Below are 26,382 nucleotides of genomic sequence, written 5' to 3'. Positions count from 1 at the left end.
TAAACAAACTGCGATTTTCCTTTCAGCCCCTTGCGTTTGTTTCCTAGGAAGCTGATTTGCCCGTTCACAGCATATTAATAATCTATTAATATGGAAAAGCTGGGGAGTGAGGCAGACTGTGAAAGAACACACATTTTTATTCAGATAAATTGCCTGTATTTTCTATTAGAATGTTCCACTTAGAATGGACTCAGTCACAGCCCTCTCCAGGCATCCGCCAATCCCCCACCTCCATTTATGGCTGTACCCCGCAGAAAGACTATTCAGCATGTGGCCTGTCTGTGAGTCTGGGGTGGCCCCATGCCTCTGCATTCTCTCTGCTTGATACTTTGGTGCATCTTGTTCCTTGAATGTGTTCTGCTGAAATCAATCAGACTCATGGGCTGGCGCAGAGGGAGGAGAAAGGGCTCCTGCCTCGAGTCCATGCCTGCGTCTCACCCCAGTTCTTGTGAAATGACACTGCTTCAGCTGACAGGGACCCCCAAGAGCACCTACAACTGCCCCTTACCCACCCCCAAAAGGGCCCAAAAGGACCAAGGATTGAATCTGCCATAGATACAAAATACTCCCAGGGCCTCCTTTAAGATTCTGTCTGCAAGACTAGGAAGATAATGCCATCTGCAGGGGCCTGGGGCTGACTCACTTCACATGGTGCCTCCAAAGGCCACATTCTGGGCTAGATTGTGGGACTGTCCCAGGACACACATTTCGGGGTGTCTCTCTCCTTCTCTGGCAGGGTGTCCTTCAGGGGAAAGGTAACGGGCTGGTTCTTTCTCGCTCACGACAGGGGTGACACGAAGTAAAAGACACCAGGGGACTCTTAGCGTGAATCTAGAATCTGAGTCCTTAGAGTCCCAGAATCCTAGAGTCCGTTTATTAGCAAAATTGACATGAGTTAAATAGAAAAGCAATGGAGGTAATTATTGTTGAAATATGACAGAAATTACAGGTTTCTTAACAGTCAGCATGCCCCCAAGGTAGGGGCTGGTATGACAGGAATTGATGAGATACAAAACAGTTATTTTCCATAACAAAGCAACTTAATTATCCAAAGGTATTTGAGAGAAGCATAGGGGTTAAACCCGTAGGGTGAGACAGAGAGAAGATGAATATCAAAAGGCCATATAGTTTGGAATCTCTCTTGTCTGGGGTCTGAGGTGTGTGATGAAGTGTGTGATAAGGTGTGTTCTTCTGTGATCAGAAGGTGACTTTGAATGAGTGAATCTGTGGCCATGTGGCCGGAGGAAAGTACTGGGGTATCTGTGGGCCTGAGAGTCAAGAAGGAAAAAACCAAGTCTGAGTTTCCCCCCTTATGCTCACCTCGGTTGAGAGAGACTTACCAAGAGGTTATCTTCTCAGACCTCCATCCAAAGATGGGGGTGGTTCTCCCTAAGCTCTATCAGGCTCACACATGTTCCCAACACACACACACACACACACACACACACACACCACTCTCAGGAGACAGGGACCAGCACCAAGCACTCCACTTTTCCATGTAGCTGCTGTCTCTGTGCACAGCCTCCTCCTCGTCTCCTTGCTCCTCTGCGCACTGGATGTGATCCAGACTCCATCTAGATCTCCCCACAGGTAGGGGTTGATGTGTGATGAAATAATAGCTGCCCACTGCTGTCATCACTGCAGGAATGATGAGAGCAGAGCCAGTTATGGCGGCAGCCCCTTTAGTGGCCTGACTCTGGCTCTGGCCTGTGCACCTGCATTCCTCCCCTGCTACATTAGGACTGCACTGACCATTTGCCCCAACTTTCCCCACCTGCACTGACATCATAACTGGGCCGTCCTCTGGGGAGTGGAGCTGCTACAATCCTGGCTCATGGCATCTTTTAGTTCAAGTTTAGTCCACCCAGTGGAAACCAATAACCCAGTTTCTGAACTCCATACATGTAACAGGTCCAGCTACTCTAGTGTCCTCTCTGGTCCCATGCATGTGGCTGGCTAGAAGAGAATTAGGAAAAAGGAGTATGGGCCTCAGGGAGGGGTGTTGACAGAGGGCCAATGATGGATACCTGAGCTGACCTGGTCCAGAGCACTGTTCATCTCTGGTTTATGGTGGGATGGGTGGGAGGTTGAACCTCGGACTTTGAAGATTTGAAGCCTCAGGCATGACAGTCTCCTTGCATTACCATTATGATGTCTCCCCTGCCCTCCAGCTAGCCTTCTTAGCCATTGATTTACCTGTGAGGAACACCTGGACAAGCTGTTGTGGCTCTTCTTGCTACCTTGTAACTCTAAGTTAGAAGTAGGTTGGAAAACAGAGAGCACTATTTATGGTCCATGATGATTTGATTCCAGAGCTCTGCTTGGGATGAGAGAGTGTCCAACTTCATTCTCAAAGCACAGGTGAAAGCATGGTTGGTATTTCAAGAGAAAAATTGGTTACCTGAAGACGGGCTGGGGGTATGGATCAACCAACCAGCATCCATGTCCGGCAGAGAAACAATTACAGAAGCCAGGACTTCTTCCTTCCGCACCCCAAAAACAATTTTGGTTCATAATCCCAGAGAAGGAAATGTTAGGGGAAGATTAGCAGAGGGCTCTGAAACCCAGTTCCACTGGGACCTGGAACTTTTGTGACAAAAAAAAAAAAAAACCTTTGTTTTTGCACCAACACTGAGAGGGGAAGACATATTGGAGAATACCTGAGCAAGTCAGGTGCTATTTCTCTTATCTGAGAGGGAAGAGGAAAGGGGAGGACAACTATGGGATGGCTTCACTCACAAGTGGAATATAGAGAACTGAAACACATGAACTTGAAAAATAAATTATTTCTATAGTCAGTCCATAACTATGAACTTGGGAGAACTATGTTGGTTACCATTGGTGGAGGGTGGGCACAGAACTTTGGTGGTGGAAGTGGTGTGGAATTATATCCCTATAATCTTGTAATCCTGTAAATCACTATTAAATTACTAATAAAAATAAAAATTACCAAAAAGCAGTTATTAGAGGCAGATGACCCAGATGTTGGAATTAGCATAATGCAACACTGAATTTTTAGTAGAACTTTGTTAACTAATTTAGAGAAATATATGGTCAGGATGAGTGAACAGGCAGAATTTTTAACAGTAAAGTGGAATCTCTACAAATTAAAAATGAAGTTAAAAACTAAAAATAGGACTTGCAGAATAGAGCAGTGAGCAAGTGGAAAATAAGAAATTTAAATGCCATTCCTAACAGAATAAAAGCATATCAAATGCCTGAGAATCAATTTAATAAAAGATATGGAATTCATAATAATGAAAAAGCCTGTAGGGAAGATGCCTAGTATATTATATGCATGTCCTGGGCTGGAGGCCCTGATACATCACAGGGGGCATGATGTGGGTAGGGGGCATTCCAGTCCTGTGGAGGTATCTCTACCTCTCTGTCTCTCTCACTTTTTCTATCTGAAAAAAATGAGTGACTACCAAAACCAAAACCAATTGAAATTATAAAGACTATTCAAGATGCCTATTTTATAAACCTAAACAACTTTGTTGAGGGAAATTTAGTTTCTTTTATTCTTTCTTTTTATTATCTTTATTTATTAGTTGGAGAGAGATAGCCAGAAATCAAGAGGGAAGGGTATGAAAGAGAAGGAAAGAGACAATGACACCTGCGGTCCTGCTTCACCAGTTATGAAGCTTCCCCCCTGCAGGCTTGAACCCAGGTCCTTGCACATTGTAACCTGTGCACTTAACCAGGTGTGCCATAACTAGACCCCAGGTGTCTTTTTTCAAAGACATGAATATATATGCCAGTCATTCATTAGAAAGCACAGTTGTGATCACACTCTTTTTAGAACTGCCTCAGAGTCCATTCAGCACCCCCCCCAAAAAAAAATTAATGCAAACTTTTTAAAAATGTTGACCAGCAAATGAATTCCAGGTCTCATGTAGGTACAATACAAACGGAGCGGCCTTCCAAACTAGCTTGCTTCGTTGTTTACATTTTTTCAAAGCGAAAGTAAGAGAAGCAGAGACAGAAGAGAAGCACCACAGCACATCTCCAGTGCCCTGAGAGCTCTCCCCCAGGAGGTCAATTCTTGGTGCCTTCATGTGGTGCTGGGGTTCAAATCCGAGGTCTCACTCCTGACCCTCAGAAGATTTTTTTTTTTTTTTGGAAATTGAAAAGTTAATTATAAAATTAATCTGGGGATGTAAAGGGTCTATGAGAGTCAAGAAATTTTTGGAAGAGAAATAAACTTACAGGACACACGCCCATTTCTGGATTTATTATAAGGCTGCAGTAATTCGGATCACGCAGTGTTGTTCAGAGTGCAAAGACGGCCACTAAGACCAGTAGAAGCAGAGCTCAGAAGCAGATGGGCATATACACAGTCAGTCAGTCAAAGCACCAGGGCAAGTCAAGGAATCTCAACAGAGGGTCATGGAACAAACTGCTAACTGCGTGGTGTAAAGCAGGCGTTGAGCCCTACCTCACGCCATATACAAACCAGTAATTCCAGGTGCCTTACTGACTAAAAAGGCAAAAGGGAAAATCGTCCTCCAAAAGAAAATGTGAGAAAGCATCTTCACTGTTTTGAGGTAGAAGCTTATTTTTAGAAAGGGAGACAAAGAAGGAATCTTACAAGACAAATTACAATTGTACTCCTCAAAAAAATAGGGGGGGTTGTTTCTCCTTTTCCATTCTCTTTCTTCCTTCCTTCCTTCCTTCCTTCCTTCCTTCCTTCCTTCCTTCCTTCCTTCCTTTCTTGTCTTTTTTTATTGCCACCAGGGTTATTGCTGGGGCTCAGTGCCAGGCCAAGGAGAGAATCCTTCAGAAGATGTGGAAGCCAGCACCTGCCTTACAGTCCAAGGATGGGGGGGAGGGTTACTTTTCTCATTCTCCCAGGATGTGCTGGCCCCTCTTGGCACCCTCACAGCTGGGACTCCAAACATGCACCCAGGGGCTATTAGCCTTCAATCCTTACCTTTTCTTTTTTCTTTTTTTATATTTCTTTTTTTCACATATATTTTATTTATTTTGTTCAATAACAGAAAGATATAGAGAGATACCAGAGCACTGCTCAGCTCTGGTTTATAGTGGTGCTGGGGATTGAACCTGGGACCTCAGGTTCCTCAGGTGTAAAAGTTATTTTTTGTTTTTTATTTTCTTTTTCATTATTTAACTTTGATTTATTATTGGATAGAGATAGAGAGAAGTTGAGAGGGGAGAGGGAGATGGATAGGGAGAGAGACCTTGTGAAGCTTTCCCCCTACAGGTGGGGACTGGGGGTTTGAACACAGGCCCTTGCGCACTGTATTATGTGCACTTAACCAGGAGCACCAGCGCCTGGCCCTGTTCTTTTTCTTAACATTTTGTCGGGCAGTTAGTGTCTTATAGTACAGTTGTGGACACATCCTCATCTCCCCATGGTAGATGACTGCAAAACACTTTCACCCCCAACTTGACTCATTTTCTACCATCGTGACCCAGGACCCTCAGCCCCCCGCTGATTCCCAGAGTCCTTTGCTTTGATGCAATATACCAAACCCAGTCCATCAGTCTATGTTTTACTTTGTGTTTTCCCTTTCAGTCCTTGATTCTTAAGTTTTACCTATGAGTAAGATCATCTGGTATTCATCCTTCTCTCTCTCTCTCTCTCTCTGTCTCTCTATTTTAATTTTTCACTTATCTCACTTAACATGACTCCTTCAAGCTCCATTCAACATGAAGCAAAAAAGATAACTCCAACATTTTTAACAACTGAGTAGTATTCCATTGTGTATATAGATCACAACTTTTTTAGCCACTAATCTATTGTTGGCCATCTGGATTGCTTCCAGGTTTGGGCTATTATAAATTGTGCTGCTATGAACATAGACAAACATAGATCTTTTTGGATGAGTTTGTTGGTTTCCTTTGGATATATCCCAGACTAATTACCAGGTCATATTTCTAGCCTTCTGAGAGTTCTCTACAGAGGTTGGACCCAATTTGCAATCCCACCCACAGTGTGAGAGGGTTCCTTTATTCTCCTTACCTTTTCACTTTATTTATTTATTTATTTTTTTACCAGAGCATCTCAGCTTTGGCTTCCGGTGGTGTGGAGGTTTGAACCTAGGACCTTAGAGCCTCAGGCATGAGAATCTGTTTGCATAACAACTATACTATCTCCCCCACCCTCTCCTTACCTTTCAACACATCAACCCAACTGTGCATTGCATGATGGAGCACTCTATGTAGACTGGGGCAGGTGGGGCAGGCAGCTCCATTCTGCAGGCAGAACATGGAATCACCACTAGTGCTTGAAGTTCAGCTGGAAACGTGTCCTCTGCATCCTCCCAGCTAGAACAAAAAAGGGGAGGTCCAGCAGAGGTGAAGCTCTCCCTGCCCCTTGGCTAAAGAGGAAGGCCTGGAAGCTTCTTCACAGACTGGGTGCCGGTAGCCAACCCCCTCCTGTCTCCCATCCTCCTGTATCTCCAAACTCAGTGACCAGTCACCTAACTCAAGTTGGACGTGCTAAGATCGACCCAGTCTGGAAAAGAGAAATTTCCCACAAGTGGTCATCCCACTTCCAGTTATCTTATCCATCTCCAAAACTCTCTCCCTTTACACTGTCTGAACTGGAAGACGCTTTGAAGAGGGTTAAACCGGGAACAGCTGCTAGCTATGATAACATCACCCCAGAACTCATTCTTAACCTGGGTCCCACGGCAAAGAAGTGGCTCGCTTCATTCCTGTCCTACATCTTGGAATCTGAGTCTATGCCCAAAGTTTGGCGTCGTGCGAAGATAATAGCGATTTTGAAACCAAAGAAAGACCCGACACTGGCCACCAGCTATAGACCAATTTCTCTCCTCTCCGTGTGTTACAAACTCCTTGAGAGGCTGCTTCTGTCACGTATTTCTCCTCTTACAGAGAAATTCCTATCACCCGCCGAAGCTGGTTTCCGCCCAGGAAGATCTACCTGCAAACAAGCCCTGGCCCTCTCAACTTACATTGAAAATGGATTCCAGAAGAATTTAAAGACGGGTGCTGTCTTTGTTGATCTCACAGCAGCTTATGACATGGTTTGGCACCGTGGTCTCCTAGTCAAGATCTCAAGATGCCTGCCTCCATGGGTGGCCAACACTATATCGTTTCTTCTCCAAAACAGAAGATTCCGGGTGCATCTGGGTGACAAGTCTAGCAGATGGAGACTTGTATCAAGTGGCCTCCCCCAGGGCTCTGTTCTGGCTCCTATGCTATTTAATATTTACATCAATGACCTCCCAGAAACTTCTTCAAGGAAGTTCATCTACGCCGATTACATCTGCTGTGCAACTCAGGCATCAAAGTTCAACATCCTTGAGGAAACACTCACGAAAGACATGTCTCTGATATCTGATTACTGTAAAAAATGGTGACTAATCCCTAGCACTGCAAAAACTGTATCATGTTTTCCATCTATACCATGCCTTGGCCTCGCGTGAGCTTAATGTGCAGCTTGACGATAGGAGAATCCGGCATGAAGCCCAGCCAGTCTATCTTGGCGTTACTCTCGATCGCACTCTGTCATTTCACGAACATCTCATAAAAACTGTAGCAAAGGTGGGCGCGAGGAATAACATCATTGCAAGACTGGCCAGCTCCTCATGGGGCGCGAGCGCTTCCACACTACGATCATCATCTCTGGCATTATGCTATTCCACTGCAGAATACTGTGCCCCAGTATGGTTCCGTAGCCCCCATGTCCACTTGGTCGATTCCAAATTATATTCCTCCATGAGGATCATTTCTGGAACCATCCGTTCCACCCCGGTTCCATGGCTGCCAGTTCTTAGCAACATCGCCCCGCCAGATATTCGTCGGGATGCGGCATCATCTAAGTTCATTTCCCACGTCTATGCTCGACCGGACCTGCCAATATACACAGATAATCTTCGCCCACCCTGCCCAACACTTGACGTCTCTTCACCCAATCTGGTCCCTTATGCCTACACTGAACTTCTCTGTTCCAGACTCTTGGAAACAGAGTTGGCAGTCAGCTGAGGTAAAGAACAAACACCTCATCACAGACCCCTGCAAGCGTCAACCCGGCTTTGACCTAGCACGTTATGATTGGGCCCTCCTCAATCGATATCGAACAGCCCATGGCCGGTGCGCCGCTATGTTCCATCTCTGGGGAGACAGAGACGACCCGAACTGCCCCTGCGGCTCCAGACAGACTATGACCCACATAGTCAATGACTGCCACCTCTCCAGATTCAAAGGAGGTCTCGAAACTTTACATCAGGCTCAACCTGACACTGTTGACTGGCTATGGAAGAAGGGCAAACGCTAGAAGAAAAAAGGCTAAAGACATGGTCACCCCATCATGCCTTGCCTGGACCCTGGATCCCTGAGAAAGTCTCCCCTTGCAGTGGCAATGAACTTGACCGCTAGTCATCACACTATGTGCTTCCTGTCCCTCTGCCCTGATTTCATTGCCTCCACAACTATGGTTGCAGTGAGGAGCTATCACCATCCATACAGAACTGGCCCTGGGTCCGAGCCAGGCTGAGACCCTGTGCCCTGCAAGAGCAGAGCCAAATGGCATCCCATTCAGCCCCACTTATCCAGAGCCATCCTCTCATCTCAGGGCCCCTCCTGGGTCTACACTGGCAATTAATTTTTTTTTCCTTTAGAGAATGGATTTAATTTAATGGTTGCTTGAGAGAGAGAAGAGGTGGGACAGGGCAGCTGGGGAGGAGGGACTGGAACAAAGGGGAGAGAAGCAAAGGCCTGATCAATGGTTTCCATTTAGAGAGGCTGCAGCAAAACAGTTAGAAGACAGAGTTATGAGCTTCCTGAAAATGTGGCAATAAATAAGGGAAATCACCCAGAACAAATAGCACCAGCTGTTTAGATGAGCAGAAGAGGCAGGAAGTGTGAAGGATGGACGGTGGGGGCGACGGGGGATGGAGAAGAGGCCCTTGCTGGTGTCCTGTCCAGAGAGGAGCCAGGGAGCCCTGAAAAAGGAGCAGGCAGCCTTCCATCTCTCAGCCTGGAAAGGGCGGGGGTCTCAGGGTTGCAGAAAGGTCCTGGAGAAAATGCCTCAGCCTCAGCAGTCAGGCCCTGTCCTCATCTATTTATCCCACTAACCCCCTGGGGCTCCCAGCTCTTGTATCCCTCCTTGGGGCAGGTCTGTTTTGTAGTTAAGGAGCACAGTCGGCAGCAAGTTCCTGGTCTACCCAAGGCCACACAGCCGCTGACCCTCACAGTTGTACCCTATGTCCTGCTGAAGATGCTGTATACAGGTCCCTGAGAGCTCCTGGCAGAAGCCAAGGTAAGTTGAGCAGGCCTGTAGGACCTGGTGGGTCATCCCACAGTGCACACAGAAGTGAGGCACAAAAGGCTGAGCCTTCACATGGAGATGTGGGAAGCTAGGGACTCGTGCAACCACCCACCAGCTTCCAGTAGGGCTGAATGGGAGAAGCCCTGGACATGGCATAGGCTTCTCACTGTCTTTGTATCCATGGACACCCAAGGCACCTCACTAAGCTTCAGTTTCACTGTCAAGGATGACATAGTGTGGACAATGGAATCTTTTCTTTTTCCTTTTTGCCTCCAGTGTTATAGCCGGGGCTCGGTGCTTGCACCATGAATGTTGTAATGCACCACGAATCCACTGCTCCTGGAGGCCATTTTTTCCCTTTTGTTACCCTAGTTGTTTTACCATTGTTGTGGTTATTACTGTTGTTGTTACTGATGTCATTGTTGTTGGATAGGACAGAAAGAAATGGAGAGAGGAGGGGAAAACAGAGAGGGGAAGAGAAAGATAGACACCTGCAGACCTGCTTCACTGCCTGTGAAGTGAATCCCCTGCAAGTGGGGAGCCCGGGGCTTGAACTGGGATCTTTACCCCGGTCCTTGCTCTTTGCGCCATGTACGCTTAGCCCACTGTGCTACCACCCAACCCCTGACAATGGAATCTTAAAGTTGTTGGAGGGCCAGGGTTGAGTGTTGGTACACCCAGTTGAGTGTACATGTTGTAATGCACAAAGCACTGGGTTCAAGCCCCTGCTCCCCACCAGTGGAGGGGAAGCTTCATGAGTAGTGAAGCAAGGTGGCAGATCTCTCTCTGTCTCTGTCTCTCTTTCTCTCTCTCTCCTTTTGTCCCTCCCTCTTTTTCCCTCTTTTGTTTTATTTTTTTAATTTTGCTTTTTTTTTTTCATTTTGTTGCCCTTGTTGTTTTATTGTTATAGTTTCTATCATTGCTGTTATTGATGTCATTGTTGTTGGATAGGACAGAGAGAAATGGAAAGAGGAGGGGAAGACAGAGAGAGGGAGAGAAAGATAGACACTTGAACACCTGCTTCACCCCCTGTGAAGCGACTCCCCTGCAGGTGGAGAGCCGGGGGCTCAAACCGGGATCCTTATGCCAGTCCTTGCACTTTGCACACATACACTTAAGCTGCTGCGCTACCACCCACCCACTCCCTCTTTATCTTCTCCTCCCCTCTCTGATTTCTTTCTGTCCTATCAAGTAAAAGAAAAGAAAAAGGGAAAATGGCTACCACAGCAAAGTGGATCCATCATTCAGGTGCCAGCTCCCACAATAACCATGGTGACAATTAAATAAATTAATTAAATAAATAAAAGTTGAAAGAGAGACCCAGATGCTACCCAGTCCAACCCCCCAGGTCATATCCATGAATTCAGCTTGGACATTCCAAGGACGAGAAGTCCACTCCATGCTTAGACCAGTCACACCCAATCTGCCCAGCAAAGGTCTCCTTTGTATTGAGCCCAAGTCTCCACCTCACTGCCTATGGAGTTGTCTCAGCCTGTGACTGGGAATCTGCACTACCCCTGCCTCTCCAGCCCTCCCATTTGCCACACAATGTCTGGGTAGCCAGCCTCACCTTGACTAACGAGGGAGATCAAAGGGAGGTCCTGGAACAAGATGGCAGAGGGCCTAGTGGGGGCTGTATTGTGTGGAAAACTGAGAAATGTTATGCATGTGCAGACTGTTGTATTTACTGTCAATTGTAATACATTAATCCCCCAAAGACGAACATTCTAGATGGCTGCAGACTCAGCAGTCACTTAGAATCAGCCCAGTTCTTGCCCTTCTGTGAGGGCTGAGGGCGAACACTTGCAGCATGTTTTCTGGATGGTGAGGGTTCTGGTTGGCATCCAGCCCTCCATCTGTACCTCTGGGGTAGTGCCGTGCATCACGGGACAAGCACGTCCACCTCTCTGGGTCTCAGTTCCCACATGGAAAATGGAAGGGTTAATAGGTCCTCACAGAGTTGGTTTTGGCTTTTGTTTTTGTTTTCTTTTAGGCAGAGACCTGCTCAGCTCTGGCTTATGGTGGTGCTGAGGTTTGAACATGAGCCCTCTGGTGCCTCGGGCATGAAAGTCTTTTTGCATAGTCATTAAGCTACTCCCACAGTCCTCAGAGAGTTTTGATGAGAATGAAATGAGCTGTTATAAAGGGTTGGAAATGGTGACGAGCAAATAGTAGGCACAATGTCAATGTTGGTTGTTGCCACACCATCATCATTACCATCACCATTAGTCGGTGTTGTTAATCTTCTCCCACCCAAAGGGAGTTGCAGCCAGTGCTCTGAAAGGGACCCTTCTGCACCAGAATTGAGTCTCTGATCCTCCTGACCTGTCACAGGTATCTACTGCCAAGTGGCCGCTGTACTACCAGCTGACGTGAGGTCATTTGTACCATTGGTGTAATTGACCTAAACAGCCGTAATGAACTTGGGGCCTTCCCAGCCCGCCCTCGGGATAAAAAGGGCTGTTCTGTCTCTGCTCATCCCTGACACGACGGCCTTCCCTGAGCACAGTGTCATTCAGGGGAAAGTGGTGACACATGTCTTATGGGCAATATTCATTTAGGGCCATCCAATTCAACCTTCATGCCTATAAAAACCCAGGTAACTGTTGATCCATTCCAGTATCCACCCTAAGCTGACAGGAAGGGAGGCTTCTGATGTTTCCATTGTCATCAACTGACCCTTCTGTGCACAGCCTCACCGGATGTGTCTTCCTACCATGCAGAGGATTTGGGGCCCTCACCGCCCAGCCATGACTGGGTGACACCTCTTAGCTGGGCTAATACAACCACCTCAAGACTCCAGATGTGCCTCCTCTGGTCCATCCTACACACTGCCACTGTCCCAGAGATGTTTATAAATGGTAACCAGGAACAGGCTGCTCATTCTCTACTGAAATCCAGTGACCCCCCACTCCCCAGGATCTGACCCTCCACCCAACCTCTTGAGTTCTGTCTTTCTGCTACGTCCTACCCTATAGTGGACTCCTCTGACCCTTCACAAAAAATAGATTCATTTTCTTTGAGTTAATGGAGAGGCCTCACCTCCCCATTCATTTGCTCACAGACCAACATTTCATCATCTTTTTAAACTATTTTATTTATTTGTTAATGGGAGAGAGAGAGAGAATGAAAGAGAGAAAGAAGGAAATGAAGGAAAGAAGGGAGAAAGGAAGGAAGGAAGGAAGGAAGGAAGGAAGGAAGGAAGAGAAACAGAAAGATGAGAGGAGAGAACCAGATCATCACTCAGGCATATGCAACACCAGAGACTGAACTTAGGACCTCATGCCTAAAAGTTCAGTGCTGGGGCCAGGCAATGGTGCACCTAACTGAGCACATATGTGATAATGTACAAGGACCCAGGTTCAAGCCCCCAGCCCCCACCTGCAGGGGGAAAGCTTCACAAGTGATGAAGCAGTGCTGCAGGTATCTCCCTGTCTCTCTCCATTTCTATCTCCCCTTCCCTCTGGATTTCTGTCTCTGCCCAATAAATAAATAAAATAATCATTTTTTTAAAAGTTCAGTGCTTGGGGTTGGGCAGTTGTGCACCTGGTTGAGCTCACATATTACCATGTGATTTATATCTTAATGCTTTTCAACCACCAAGTTGCAGATGCTACCATGATGCCAATCTGATTACCCTCACCAATGAATCCTGGAGCCCTGTTGGGAAATTGTGCAGATGTGGCTGAACATTGGCAGGGCCCACAAACCACTATATTTCCATTCAAGTATTATTTACATATCCCAACCATATTATCCCCTCAGGGTATTGCTAATCCCACCAGCTTTCTACCTTCCCAGAATTCCTTTTTCTTTTCTCCATCCTCTTCCCTAGCCAATTCTGTCCCGACTTGCCACTTCCAGAATTCTGCTATAAAAGTCACTCCTGTTTCCACTCTCTCTCTCTTTCTCTTCTGCGTCCCGGCCTGGAGAAGGGCTGGCGTGCATAGCAGGAGGTGGCCATTTTGCTAGCTCCACATGGCCTAAACCCTGTGCTCACACCCAACTCTGGGGTATCCGCATCAATAAAGAATTGTATTACCACGATGCCACGAGTTCCTCATCTCTCTCTCTAGCGAGGATAGCCTGTCAGAACCCCACCTCATCAGAGCCCTGCCCCACTGGTGGGTGGGGATCGACCTATCAACACCCATGCCCCATTGAGAAGCAATTATGGAAGTCAGACCTCCCATTTCTACACCCCATAATGATCCTGAGTCTATACTCCCAGAGGGATAAAGAATAGGGAAACTTCCAGTGGAGGGGATGGAATATGAAACTCTGATGGTGGGAATTGTATGGAATTCTACCCCTCTTATCTCACAATATTGTTGATCATTATTAAATCACATACACACACACACACACAAACACACACATACATCAGTCCTTTACTAATGGTTATACTTCCAATAAGACACAAATTACAGTTTACCTCTTCTGGGAAGTTTTCCTGATTCCCCAGCAGATATACTTTGCATCTGACTCCCAATTTATTGACCACATCATGTTGCTACATCTGTTTTAGAAAGCCTTGGTCCTCTCCAAGTATGCTGTCAGAGACTCAGCAGTAAGAACCAGCTCTGAATTCTAGGGCCTGGCCCAGAAGGGTGCTCAGACAATTTTGAGTGAATGAGTTCATGAATGAATGGAGAAATGGACAGAGAGAAGTTGGGTGATAGACGAAAGATTGATTTAGTCATGGTAGGTGGATGGACAGTGGATGATGGATAGGTTCCATTCATTGAATGTGGATAGAGAAATACATGAGATCCTTGTACCAGGAATCTAAAGAGGGGCTTCTTCTTCAGGGTTTAAGATCACCTTGGACCCAGCACCCTTAGCCAAGACAATAGCTCAGATGGGCCTGAGCTGGTATCACAGGGCCATTACAGAACTTGAATCAGGATCCAGGAGTCGGGGATTGGGTGTCATCTGGGTGACAATAATTGTGTGGATAGATGGATGGATGGATGGATGGATGGATGGATGGATGGATGGATGGATGGATTCTTGGATATATGAATAAATGGGTGGATGATGTATCAGTGAGTAAGTGATGGGTGTATGTGAATATTTTTAAATCCAAAGATTTCTTTCTTTAGTAGACATGTTAAAGTCTTGAAAATACTTTTTTTAAAAAAAAAAAGTCTTTATGGTTGATACTCCCATGAAGGGATAAAGAATAGGGGAGTTCGGGCCAGGTAGTGACTCCCCTGATTGAGCACACATGTTACAATGTGCAAAGACCTGGGTTCAAGCCCCTGGTCCCCACCTGCAGGGGGAAAGCTTTGTGAGTGGTGAAGCAGTGCTGCAGGTCTCTCTCTCTCTCTCTCTCTGTCTCTCAATAAATAAATAAATATAATAAATTTTCAAAAATACCTTTAAGAAAAAAAAATGGAAAAGCTTCCAATGGAGGGGATGGGACACAGAGCTCTAGTGGTAGGAACTGTGTGGAATTGTACCCCTGTTATCTTACAATCTTGTTAATCATTAATCTAATTAAAGAAATAAAGGAACAAGGGCAACAAAAATGGAATAAATAAATAAATATTAAAAAATTTTAAAAAGAAAGGAAGATAAAAAGAAAGAAAAAAGGATTTTTAAAAAGAAGACTCAGTATATACATTAAGTCTATCTATGTTCAAAATTTGTTTGACATATCTTTTATGTTTTGAAGGAATTGCTTATTAATGTGTGTGTGTGTGTGTGTGAGAGAGAGAGAGAGAGAGAGAGAGAGAAATAGAGAGACAGAGATGTTTTCAGGATGACTTTTATATTTCAAATGAGAGCACCTTGCAGCTCTGGTTTATGGTAATGCTGGGGATTGAACCTGGGACTTCAGAGCCTGAGACATGAAAGTCTTTTTGTATAACCATTATTTTTCTCCCCAGCCCAGTGTTCTTTCTATTGATAAAGGGGGAAAGAAAAGAAAGCCTTGTGTGGGGGCCGAGTGGTGGCACCTGGTAGAGTGTACACATCCCCACTTTGAAGGTCTTAGGTTCATATCCCTGTCTGCCGGAGGGTGGGGAGGGCCTTCATGCACAGAGGGGCACTGCTGCAGGTCTATGTCTCACTCTTCCTCTCTATCTCTCTTTGTTTCATCCTCTACTGAAGGGGGAAAAAATGACCACAGTAATGGTAGAGAGCTGTACAGGCAGCAGCAAGGTCCTGTGATAATTCTGATGATCAGGAAGGAGAAGGAGGAGGAGGAAGAGGAGGAGGACAAGAAAAAGAAGAGGAAGAGGAGGAAGAAGGAGGAGGAGAACAAGAAGAAGAGGAAGAAGAAGAACAACAACAACAACAAGAGGAATAAGAAGAAGAAGGAGAAGAAGAAGAATCTATCTATGAGAGAGAGAGAGAGTGAATCAGTGATTTTGAAAATGTCAGCCTTGTTTTTAGCTTTTTAAGAGCCTGCTATTATGTGGCAATGTTAGTATTTAGAAGTATTCTTTGGTATCAGTGTCTCTCTAGGTCAGAGACAGGATGCACCTTTATCTTCTCACTCAGTCCTTTTAAGAACAAGTACTGAATGACTGATCTGTCAAGGCCGCCTTCTGCCTGTGCAAGCCGTAAGGTCAAGGGCAATGGACATATCAGGATGGGGAAACACGGTGGCTCTTAACAGCCCCATGGAAATTCACTCCTTCTCTAGGCCTCTGAATATGCCTGCCTGGTGGAGCTCCTGGGGCCAGTCGCAGGCACTACCCCTGAGCTGCCCCTGGTGGGTCCTTCGACAACAGAACTGTCAGCCCATCCTGGAGAGGCCCGTGTCCCAAAAGTGTTGCCCAAGTTCTGGGTCGCTGAACTTTGCTATAGCAACGGCGCATTCTGAAAGGAATGCACACTGAGTAATTGAAGGCTATTTTTCTCACTGCTCTAGCAAGAGAAATCCCATGTCGGCTGTCATTTATAGGCAGGGAGCTCACATTTTGGAAAGGAAGGCTGTGTCTGAAAGAAAAGCATTCCAAGTTGGGAGATGGGGGGGGGGGGTCGATGGGGGATGCAGCCTGTCTGTGAGCTGCCCCTGGGGGGTGGAGGGGGCAGTGGGGGCTGGCTCCTGAGCACATATCATGCCATCCCGTTCCCACGGCAACCCAGTGAGGCAGGTATTGCATGCCCTGCTTCATAGGTCAGGGATGGAAGAAAGGATGGACCCAGCCCAAATAGCGGCAATTAACCAGCAGGATGAGATGCCAGCCTCAGAGATGTGAGGACAGCTACAGTGTGTGTAGTGCCTCGGCAATGAACCGGGTACCCACCCCGGGCACGTTCTCTGGCCTTTCTAGGCCTAGAGTACACCCTGCCTCCTATTCCTTGGCTTCCACAATTCTTGTATCTTTATTTTTTGTTGTTGTTGTTCTTATTGCCCCCCGCAGGTGGGGACCAGGGGCTTGAACTCAGGTCCTTGCACACTGCAGTGTGTGTACTTAACCAGGTGTGCCACCACCTGGTCTTCTAGATGTTTGACTTTGATCAAAAGATATAATTTTAGGATTATATTTTTTATTTATAAAACGGAAGCACTGACAAAAATCAAAGGATAAGGGTGGTACAACTGCACACAATTCCCACCACCATATCTCCATATCCCATCCCTCCCCTGATAGCTTTCCTATTCTTTAACCTTCTGGGAGTAGGGACCCAAGGTCATTGTGGGTAACAGAAGATGGAAGGTCTGGCTTCTGTAATTGCTTCCCTGCTGAACACGGGTGTTGACAGGTTGATCCATACTCCCAGCCTGTCTCTCTCTTTCCCTAGTAGGGTGGGCTTCTGAGGAAGTGGAGCTCCAGGACACATGATGGGGTTGTCTGTCCAGGGAGGTCTGTTGGTATCATGCTAGCATCTGGAACCTGGTGGTTGAAAAAAGAGTTAACATACAAAGCCAAACAAATTGTTGAACAATCATGGACCTAAAGGCTGTAATAGTGCAGATGAACAGTTGGGGGGGGGGTCCTCCATAATTTTAAGATTTAGTGATGGTCTCTTCTAAAATTAGAAGTCATTTCTAATACAGTTTCCTTCTATTTAAAGGTGACTGTTGACTTAATAGAAACTTTCAAGAAACCCACCTTCTCAATCTTAGGAGTACCACCCTTGTCTGATTTTACTGACAATGATGAAAGAGAAACATCTACTCTGAGAATAATGACAGTGTAGGATGTAAGAAACAACAACAAACATTGTTTCCTTCAGCTTCAGATATGTTTGTGTTTTCTTTATTGTAGCTTCTGCAACAGCTTTTCCAAACAGTATTGTGCTATCACTTAAGTTGTGGAGACACTTTGAGACTAATCATTCAATTTAAAGAAATAAGGAACAGTGATTTAAATGTGGATGGTTAAAAGCTTCAAAAGAAGGACTTCAAATGCTGGAGAAGGACTAGAGACTGGCTCACTTGAATGATGGGCCTTTTTAGTCACTACCAGGCCACCCCATCACCTGGGGCCCTAGTCAGGGAATCCTTGGATTCCCACATAGATATGATGGGCCTAGATCTCTAATAGAGTAGTCTCTCCACCATCACTGGTCACTTCTAGCAGAAACATCATCGTAAACCCTTCTGAGGGCCTCTCCAAGACCTTGCCCTCACTATAAAGCAGCAGTGGTAGGGACTACCCCACTCTCCAATGGGAGGCTGGGTCAGTTTGCTCTGCCACTCATGGAAGACTGGTCCTGAAATGAGTGCAACCTAGAATGTTCCCAGCTGTGACCCTGGACTGCGAGCTCAGACTGACAGGCTCTTGTGCTAAATGAATATCCATGGGCTGTGGGTCAGATTGATGAGCTAAACAATTCATTGTATCTTTATATTTTCATCATGTGTGAGAAGTACTCTCCGCCTTAATCCAGTTTTCTAGTCCTATTCTCAATTTTGACACCATATTTTCAGACAATATGTCTAGTCCACCTGCATGTGGACTATATCAAGCTCAATCAAAAACTACTAAAGTCATGGGCCCCTAGGAACATACCTAAAATAGACTTCCTTGCTTCTTTCCACCATAAGATGCCTATTTTCATCTGCTCTATTCCTACTTACTTGCTCTTATTATTAGACTTTCTGCCCTGTCTCAAAACTTACTGCCTTTCAGTCACTAAGTTGCAAATGCTACTATGATTCCATCCTGAACTCTGTGGGGAGATGATCTCATCAATGTGTTCCAGAAACCAACCTCCCCAGAACCCTATCCCACTAGGGAAACATAGAAACAGGCTGAGGGCATGGATCAACCTTCCAATTCCCATGTCCAGTGGAGAAGCAATTACAGAAGCCAGAACTCCCACATTCAGTATCCTGTAAAGAATTGTGGTCCATACTCCCAGAGGGGGGGGGGGAAATATTAGATAAAGGTGACCAGAGGGTTCTAAACTCCAATTCCCTCAGTACCTAGAGAGAGAAGAGGAGAAAAATTAAGATATTTGGAAGTAGTAAGAGATGAAAGTGTGACTTAAAAAGGAAAAGAGAGAAGGACCATAGAAAAAATGGGCAAAAAAAGCCCAGATAGATCGATGATAGATAGATAGATAGATAGATAGATAGATAGATAGATAGATAGATACACAGTTATAGAAATAAATAGTAGTCAACCCCTATCTGTGATCTTGGGAGAACCTCTGCACTTTCCAATGGACACAGAACTCTGGTTCATTAATAAAAATAAATAAATAAATAATAAAAAGATTGTACCATAATTCTAAGATCTGGTTTAAAAACAAAAGAATGCAAAAAAAAAGTTTTAACAATCTTTATTTTCATTATATGTTGAAGGAATAAGTTTCAGGAAATACTAGGTAAAATAAAACATGCCAAAATTAAAAACAAACAAAAGCTTCAGAAGCTAAGAATCATTCACTACAGCTTTTCAAAGGAAAAAGGAGGGGGTGGGAATGTAGGTTTGCAGATTAGCAATCACTCGCCTGCAAAGAGACCTGTAGCAGCATGGCCATCACAGGCAGTTCCCCTCCATCCTGCCCCTGGAGAGGCGAGGAGGGAAGCAGTTCAAGCTGACCCCACACACAACACACAGCCCTACTGGCTCCACCTGGGGTATCTGGAGAACCCTAGTGTGGTTCACCTGGAGGCCTGGCTGGTGGAAGCAATTTTCAGTTGGGATGGAAATCAAATCCTACACATGGAATGGGTTTCCCAGATTCTACCCCACATCAGTCACTGGGGCCCTCAAGGCAAGGCTGAAATCTTGGTATTTGACCAATGTAATTACCAAGAGGAAATGGGCATGATGATCCTGCACTGGGCTAACCACCATCACACATTACAGGTGTCAAACATCCCATCCAACAATGGTGTCAAGTTCTTTACTTTAACTTTTTCCTACTTTCTTTTGTTTAATAGTAGTGGTCTTTTCTTGAATTTCCCTAGTGATTAATGATATGGACCATATTTTAGTAAGTCTACTGGCTTTTTATTATCTTTGGGGAAATGTCTAGGCAAGTCTATGCTTGTTTTTTAATGAGGTTATTTGACCTTTTGTATTGAGAGAGAGAGAATTTGTGTACATACTCTAGATATTAACAGCTTACTAGGTGATATTCAGATACTTTTCTCACTCTGTAGGTTACTTTCCACTCTGTTGATTATATCCTTTGATGCACAAAAGTTTTTTTTTAATTTCTTTATTGGGGAATTAGTGTTTTACATTTGACAGTAAATACAATAGTTTGTACATGCATCACATTTCCCAGTTTTCCATATAACAATACAACCCCCGCTAGGTCCTCTGTCATCCTTTTGGACCTGTATTCTCCCCTCCATCCACCCCAGAATCTTTTAGTTTGGTGCAACACATCAACTCCAGTTCAGGTTCTACTTGTGTTTTTTCTTCTGATCTTGTATTTCAACTTTTGCCTGAGAGTGAGATCATCCCATATTCATCCCTCTGTTTCTGACTTATTTCACTTAACATGAATTGTTCAAGCTCCATCCAAGATCGGCTGAAAATGGTGAAGTCACCATTTCTTATAGCTGAGTAGTATTCCATTGTGTATATATACCACAACTTGCTTAGCCATTCATCTGTTGTTGGACACCTGGGTTGCTTCCAGGTTTTGGCTATTACAAATTGTGCTACTAAGAACAAATGTGTACACAGATATTCTTGGATGGGTGTGTTGGGTTCCTTAGGATATACCCCCAGGAGAGGAATTGCAGGATCATAGGGTAGGTCCACTTATAGCCTTCTGAGAGTTCTCCAAACTATTCTCCACAGAGGTTGGACCAATTTTCATTCCCACCAGCAGAGCAGGAGGGTTCCTTTGACCCCACAACTTTTCCAGCAATTGCTGCTGTTACCTTTTCTGATGTATGACATTCTCACAGTAGTGAAGAGGTATCTCATTGTTGTCTTGATTTGCATTTCTCAGACAATCAAAGACTTGGAGCATTTTTTTTTTCATGTTTCTCAGCCTTTTGGATCTCTTCTGTGGTGAACATTCTGTCATGTCCTCTCTCCATTTTTGAATGGGGTTATTTTTTTCTTGTTGTTGAGTTTGGCAAGCTCATTATATATTCTGGTTATTAGCCTCTTGTCTGACATATTGCATGTAAAGATATTCTCCCATTCTGTGAGGAGTCTCTTGGTTTTGGTAGTGGTTTCTTTTGCTGTGCAGAAGCTTTTTAATTTGATATAGTCCCATAGGTTTATGCTTGACTTAGTCTTCTTTGTAATTGGATTCGTTTCATTGAAGATGTCTTTAAAATTTATGCAGAAAAGAGTTCTGGAAATATTTTCCTCTAAGTATCTGATACTTTGTGGTCTAACATCCAAGTCCTTGAACTACTTGCAGTTTATTTTTGTATTTGGTGAAATATAGTGGTTCAGTTTCATTCTTCTGTATGTTTCAACCCATTTTTTTCCAATATCAACTGCTGAAGAGACTCTGCTTCCCCTTTTAATAGTCTGGGCACCTTTGTCAAATATTACATGTCCATAGGTGTGGGGGCTTACTTCTGGGCTCTCAATTCTATTCCACTGGTCAGTGTGTCTATTCCTATTCCAGTACCAAGCAGTTTTGATGACAACGGGCCCTAAAATACAATTTGAGGTTTAGAAGTGTGATGCCTCCAGGTCTGTTCTTTATTCTCAAGATTGTTTTGGCAATTCTAGGTCTTTTCTGGTTCCAGATAAACATTTGTAGCATTTGTTCTATTCTCTTATAAAATGTGGTTCAGATCTTGATGGGAATCACATTAAATTTGTATATGGCTCTGGGTAGTACATTCATTTTGATGATGTTAATTCTTCCAACCCATGAACATGGAATATCTTTCCACTTCTTTGTGTCTTTTTCAATTTCCTTGAGGAGTGAGTCATAATTTTCAGTATACAAGTCTTTCACTTCTTTGGTTAGGTTTATTCCTAGATATTTTATCATTTTTTGTTGCTGTAGTAAAAGGAATTGATTTCTGGATTTCAACTTCTTCTAACATAGTGTTTGCATAGAGGAATACCACTGACTTTTGAATGTTAATTTTGTAGCCTGACATCTTACTGTATTGCCTGATGATATCCAAAAGCTTCTTGCTGGATTCCTTAGGTTTTTCTATGTATACTATCATGTCATCTGCAAGTAGGGAGAGTTTGACTTCTCTTCCAATCTGTATCCCTTTAATTCCTTGCTCCTGCCTGATTGCTATGGCAAGAACTTCCAACACTATGTTGAATATAATGGTGATAGTGGGTAGCCCTGTCTAGTACCTGATCTGAGTGGAAATGCTTCCAGTTTTTCACCATTGAGTATGATGTTGGCTGTAGGTTTGCTATATATAGACTCCACTATCTTCAGGAATTTTCCATCTATTCCCATTTTTTGTAGTGTTTTGATTATAAAGGGATGTTGTATTTTGTCAGAGGTTTTCTCTGCATCTATTGATATGACCATGGGATTTTTGGTCTTGCTTTTATTAATGTGGTGCATCACGTTGATTAATTTACATATATTAAACCAACATTGCATCCCTAGGATAAACCCCACTTGGTCATGACGAACAATCTTTTTAATATGCTGCTGTATCAGTTGGCTAGAATTTTGTTCAATATTTTAGCATCTATGTTCATCAGAGATATTGGTCTGTAATTTTCTTTTTTGGTTGTGTCCCTGTCTGCTTTTGGTATCAAAGTGAGGTTGACTTCACAGGAGCTGGAAGGGAGTATTCCAGTGTCTTCAATCTTCTGGAAGACTTTTAAAAGTTGAGGTATTAGTTCTTGTTTGAAGGTTTTGTAGAATTCATTTGTAAAACCATCTGGTCTAGGACTTTTATTCTTGGTGAGGTTTTTGATAACTGCTTCAATTTCATTAGCTGTGATGGGCCTCTTCATATTTCTAGTTCCTCTTTACTTAATTTTGGAAGTTATTAGGTATCTAAGAACTCGTCCATTTCTTCCAGGTTCTCTAGCTTGGTGGCATATAGTTGTTCATGGAAGTCTCACTTGATATGTTGAATTTCTGCAGTGTCTATTGTGATATCTCCTCTTTCATTTATGATCCGATGTATTTGGGTCTTCTCCCTTTTTTGTTTTGGGAGTCTGGCTAAAGGTTTGTTGATTTTGTTCACTCTTTTGAAGAACCAACATTTACTTTCATTGATCTTTTGTATGGTTTTCTCATTTTCAATGTTGTTTATTTCTGCCCTAACTTTAGTGATTTCTGTCCTTCTGGTTGCTTTAGGCTTCCTTTGTTCTTCTTCTTCTAGGTCTTTAAGATGTGTAATCAGGCTGTTTATTTGTGGGGTTTTTTTTTGTTTGTTTCCTAATGTGTGCTTGTATGGCTATGAACTTCCTTCTCAGTACTGCCTTATCTGTGTCCCAAATTTATTGATAGCTTGTGTCTTCATTTTCATTGAATTCTCAAAATATTTTTATTTCTTCCTTTATTTCCTCTTTGACCCAGTAGTTGTTAAGGAGTGTACTGTTGAGTTTCCACATTTTTGGGACTCTTACTAATCTTTTGTTGATTGTTAAGTGTTAGTTTAATTCCACTGTGGCCTGAGAAGATAGTTGGGATGATTTCAGTGCTCTTGAATTTGCTGATGCTGTCTTTGTGGCCAAACATATGGTCAATCCTTGAGAATGACCCATGTGGACTTGAGGTGAATGTGTACTCAAGTTTCTTGGGATACATGACTCTGAAAATGTCCAAAAGTTCTAGTTTATCTATCTCTTCATTTAGCTCCATCATTTCTTTATTGATTTTCTGCCTGGATGATCTGTCAAGTTGAGAGAGTGGGATGCTGAAGTCCGCTACTATGACTGTGTTGCTGTTCATATATTGCTGTAGCTCTTTCAGTAGATGTTTGATATATTTAGATGGCTTCTTGTTGGGTGCATAGATGTTAATAATTGTTAAGCCATCTTGATTAAGTGATCCACTGAGAAGTAGCGTCCATCTGTATCTTTTTAAATTTTATTTTTTTAAAGTCTATTGTGTCAGATATAAGAACAGCTGTCTCTGCCCTTTTTTTCTGGGCCATTGGCTTGTATGATAGTTTTCTGTCCTTTCACTTTGAGGCTGTGTTTGTCTTGTTGAGTTAGGTGGGTTTCCTGTAGACAGCATATTGTTGGGTTGTGTTTTCTGATGCATTTTCCTACTCTGTGCCTTTTAATAGATGAATTCAGGCCATTGACATTTATTGATATCAAAGATGGAAGATATGTTAATGCCATTCTTGTAGAGTTTTAGAGTGTTCCAATATAGGGCATATTTGTGGTGGTCTGACTGTTTATAGGAGGCCTTTCAGAAGCTCTTTCAGGGCAGGCTTATTGATAGTTGATTCTTTCAACTGTTGCTTGTCTGAGAAGGTTTTTATGCCTCCATATAGTCTGAATGATAGTCTAGCAGGATATAGTAGTCTTGGTTGAAAACCTATCTCATTGAACACTTGATAGATATCTTTCCATTCTCTTCTGGCCTGTAGTGTTTGTGTGGAGAAGTCTGCTGCTAATCTTATGGGTTTTCCTCTGTAGGTGGCTCTTTGTTTTTTCTCTTGCAGCCTTCAGGATCCTTTCTTTATCCTTATTCCTTTCCATTCTAAATACAATGTGTCTTGGTGTCTTTAAGTCTGGGTTAATTCTGTTAGATACCCTCTGGGCTTCTTGAACCTTTATGTTTTTATGTTGTCTAGACTAGAGAAGTTTTCAGCTATTATGTACTGAAGAATGCTTTCTTCCCCTTCCTCTCTTTCTTCCTCTGGTAAGCCAATAATGCTTATATTATTTCTTTTGAAGCCATCCCATAGGTCTCTGTTGTTGTTTTCAGTATCTCTTAATCTCTTTTTGAGATCTGTTACTTGTTTTTAGTTGTCTCTAATTCTTCCTCCATCTTGCTAATTGTCTTCAGCCTCATTTATTCTATTCTCTCTTCCCTCTACTTTTTTCGGGAGTTTATCTATTTTGTTACCCTGTTCTGATACTGTTTTAGCTTGTTCAGCTAGTTGTGTTCTTAGCTCAGCTATTTCAGTTTTCAGCTAATAACCTTGAGATAATTAGTGTTTTCTTCCAGAGTCTCATTGGTTCTTTCTGCATTTCTGATGACAAGTCTTTCAAACTTTTTACTCACTTCTGTGACTATTTCCTTAACTGGTGTTTGGATGTTGACCTCATTATTTTGTGCTTCAACCTTTGGGGGGCTTTTAGCTGGACTCTTGTCCTGGTTCATTTCTCCAATGTTTCTTCTTGTTGGTTTAATCATTTTATATATTACGTTATAAGGTCCCTCTCTCAGCACTTTTCAAATTACTGATCACTCTTGCCTGGATTGCCTTATGTCTAATTAAGGTAATTAAAGTGTTCACAGTTGTGGAAATTGACAGTTGTTTCAATATTATTTTAATCCCTGAGTTGGAGCTCAGTGGCTTAAAAGCCTTTTTCTTTTCCTTTCCTGTAGGGTATGGGAGCCTGAGGGCTTTTAAAGTATAAGTAGGCTTCTTAGCTTAGTCACTGACTCCTGACCAAGAAATAAAGCAGGGTGGGGGAGAGATAATCCAGTGGTTATGCAAAGTGGTTATGCACAGCCCCATTGCTAGGCCAGGGAGGTATAGATCTTCTCCTGAGTTTCCCTGTTAGTTCTCTGTCCCTGGTGTCAGCACAGGCCCTACCCCCTATCCCCCTGCTGCTCCAGATTCGGAGGGCAGTAGCAATGGACTACTCACAGCTGCATTTGGTGAGTCTTAGGGGAGTCCTCTCCTCCCTTCAGCTGCCTTCTTGTTGGTGAAACAGACTGAAGGTGGTATCTCAACTGGCAAACTGCCAGACTGTTACCAGCCACCCAATCTCTCCCTAGGATCCTCTCTGTCCACGAGCCACACATGTTTGCACTCACTGGTGATTTGGTGGGTTCCTGAAGTCGTTCTAGTCCTGTCTTGTTTCAGTTCCAGGTGGTCTCCTTTAGTATTCCTAGTTGACCCAGAAGAGGAGAGGAGAAAAACACAGCTGCTGCTATTCCATAGCCCTGCCTCCAGAAGTCCAAGGATGAACATTTCACAAAAGTTTTGTTTTTAGTCCCATTTGCCTATTTTTGCTATTGCTGCTGTGCATTTGATGTCACATCCAAGAAATGATTTCAAGTTCAATGCCATAAAGCTTTCCCTGTTTTCTTCTAAGACTTTCATTGTTGATCCTATACATGAAGGGTTGTTTTTGAGCTCTCCATCAACTTTCATTGGTCTATCTGTCTGACTTTAAGCCCATGCCAAACTCTTTATACTAAAATATTTTACTGAAATGTTTTGAAGTCAGAAAATGTGAGCCCTATACCTTGATTCTTTTCAAAATTGTTTTCAGTTACTTAGGGTTCATTTTAATTCTCTTTGAATTTTAAGATGGAATTTTGTTCATGTTTGTTTGTTTGCTTGCTTGCTTGCTTTTACCAGAGCCCTGCTCAGCTCTGGCTTATGGTAGTGCTGGAGGGATTGAACCTGGGACCTCAGAACCTCAAGCATGAAAGTATTTTTCATAACAATTATTCTATCTCTCTATCCTTAGTAGGGATTTTAGTATTTCTGAAAAAAAATATTACCTTTGGATTTTGATAGAGATCACATGGAATTACAAACTGCTTTCAATGGGACTGGTGAAATAGCTCACTGGAATGGTGTGCTTCTT

Source organism: Erinaceus europaeus, chromosome 4, assembly GCF_950295315.1.
Source record: "Erinaceus europaeus chromosome 4, mEriEur2.1, whole genome shotgun sequence".
In the NCBI taxonomy this organism is placed as follows: domain Eukaryota; kingdom Metazoa; phylum Chordata; class Mammalia; order Eulipotyphla; family Erinaceidae; genus Erinaceus; species Erinaceus europaeus.
This window is presented reverse-complemented; position numbering follows the sequence as displayed.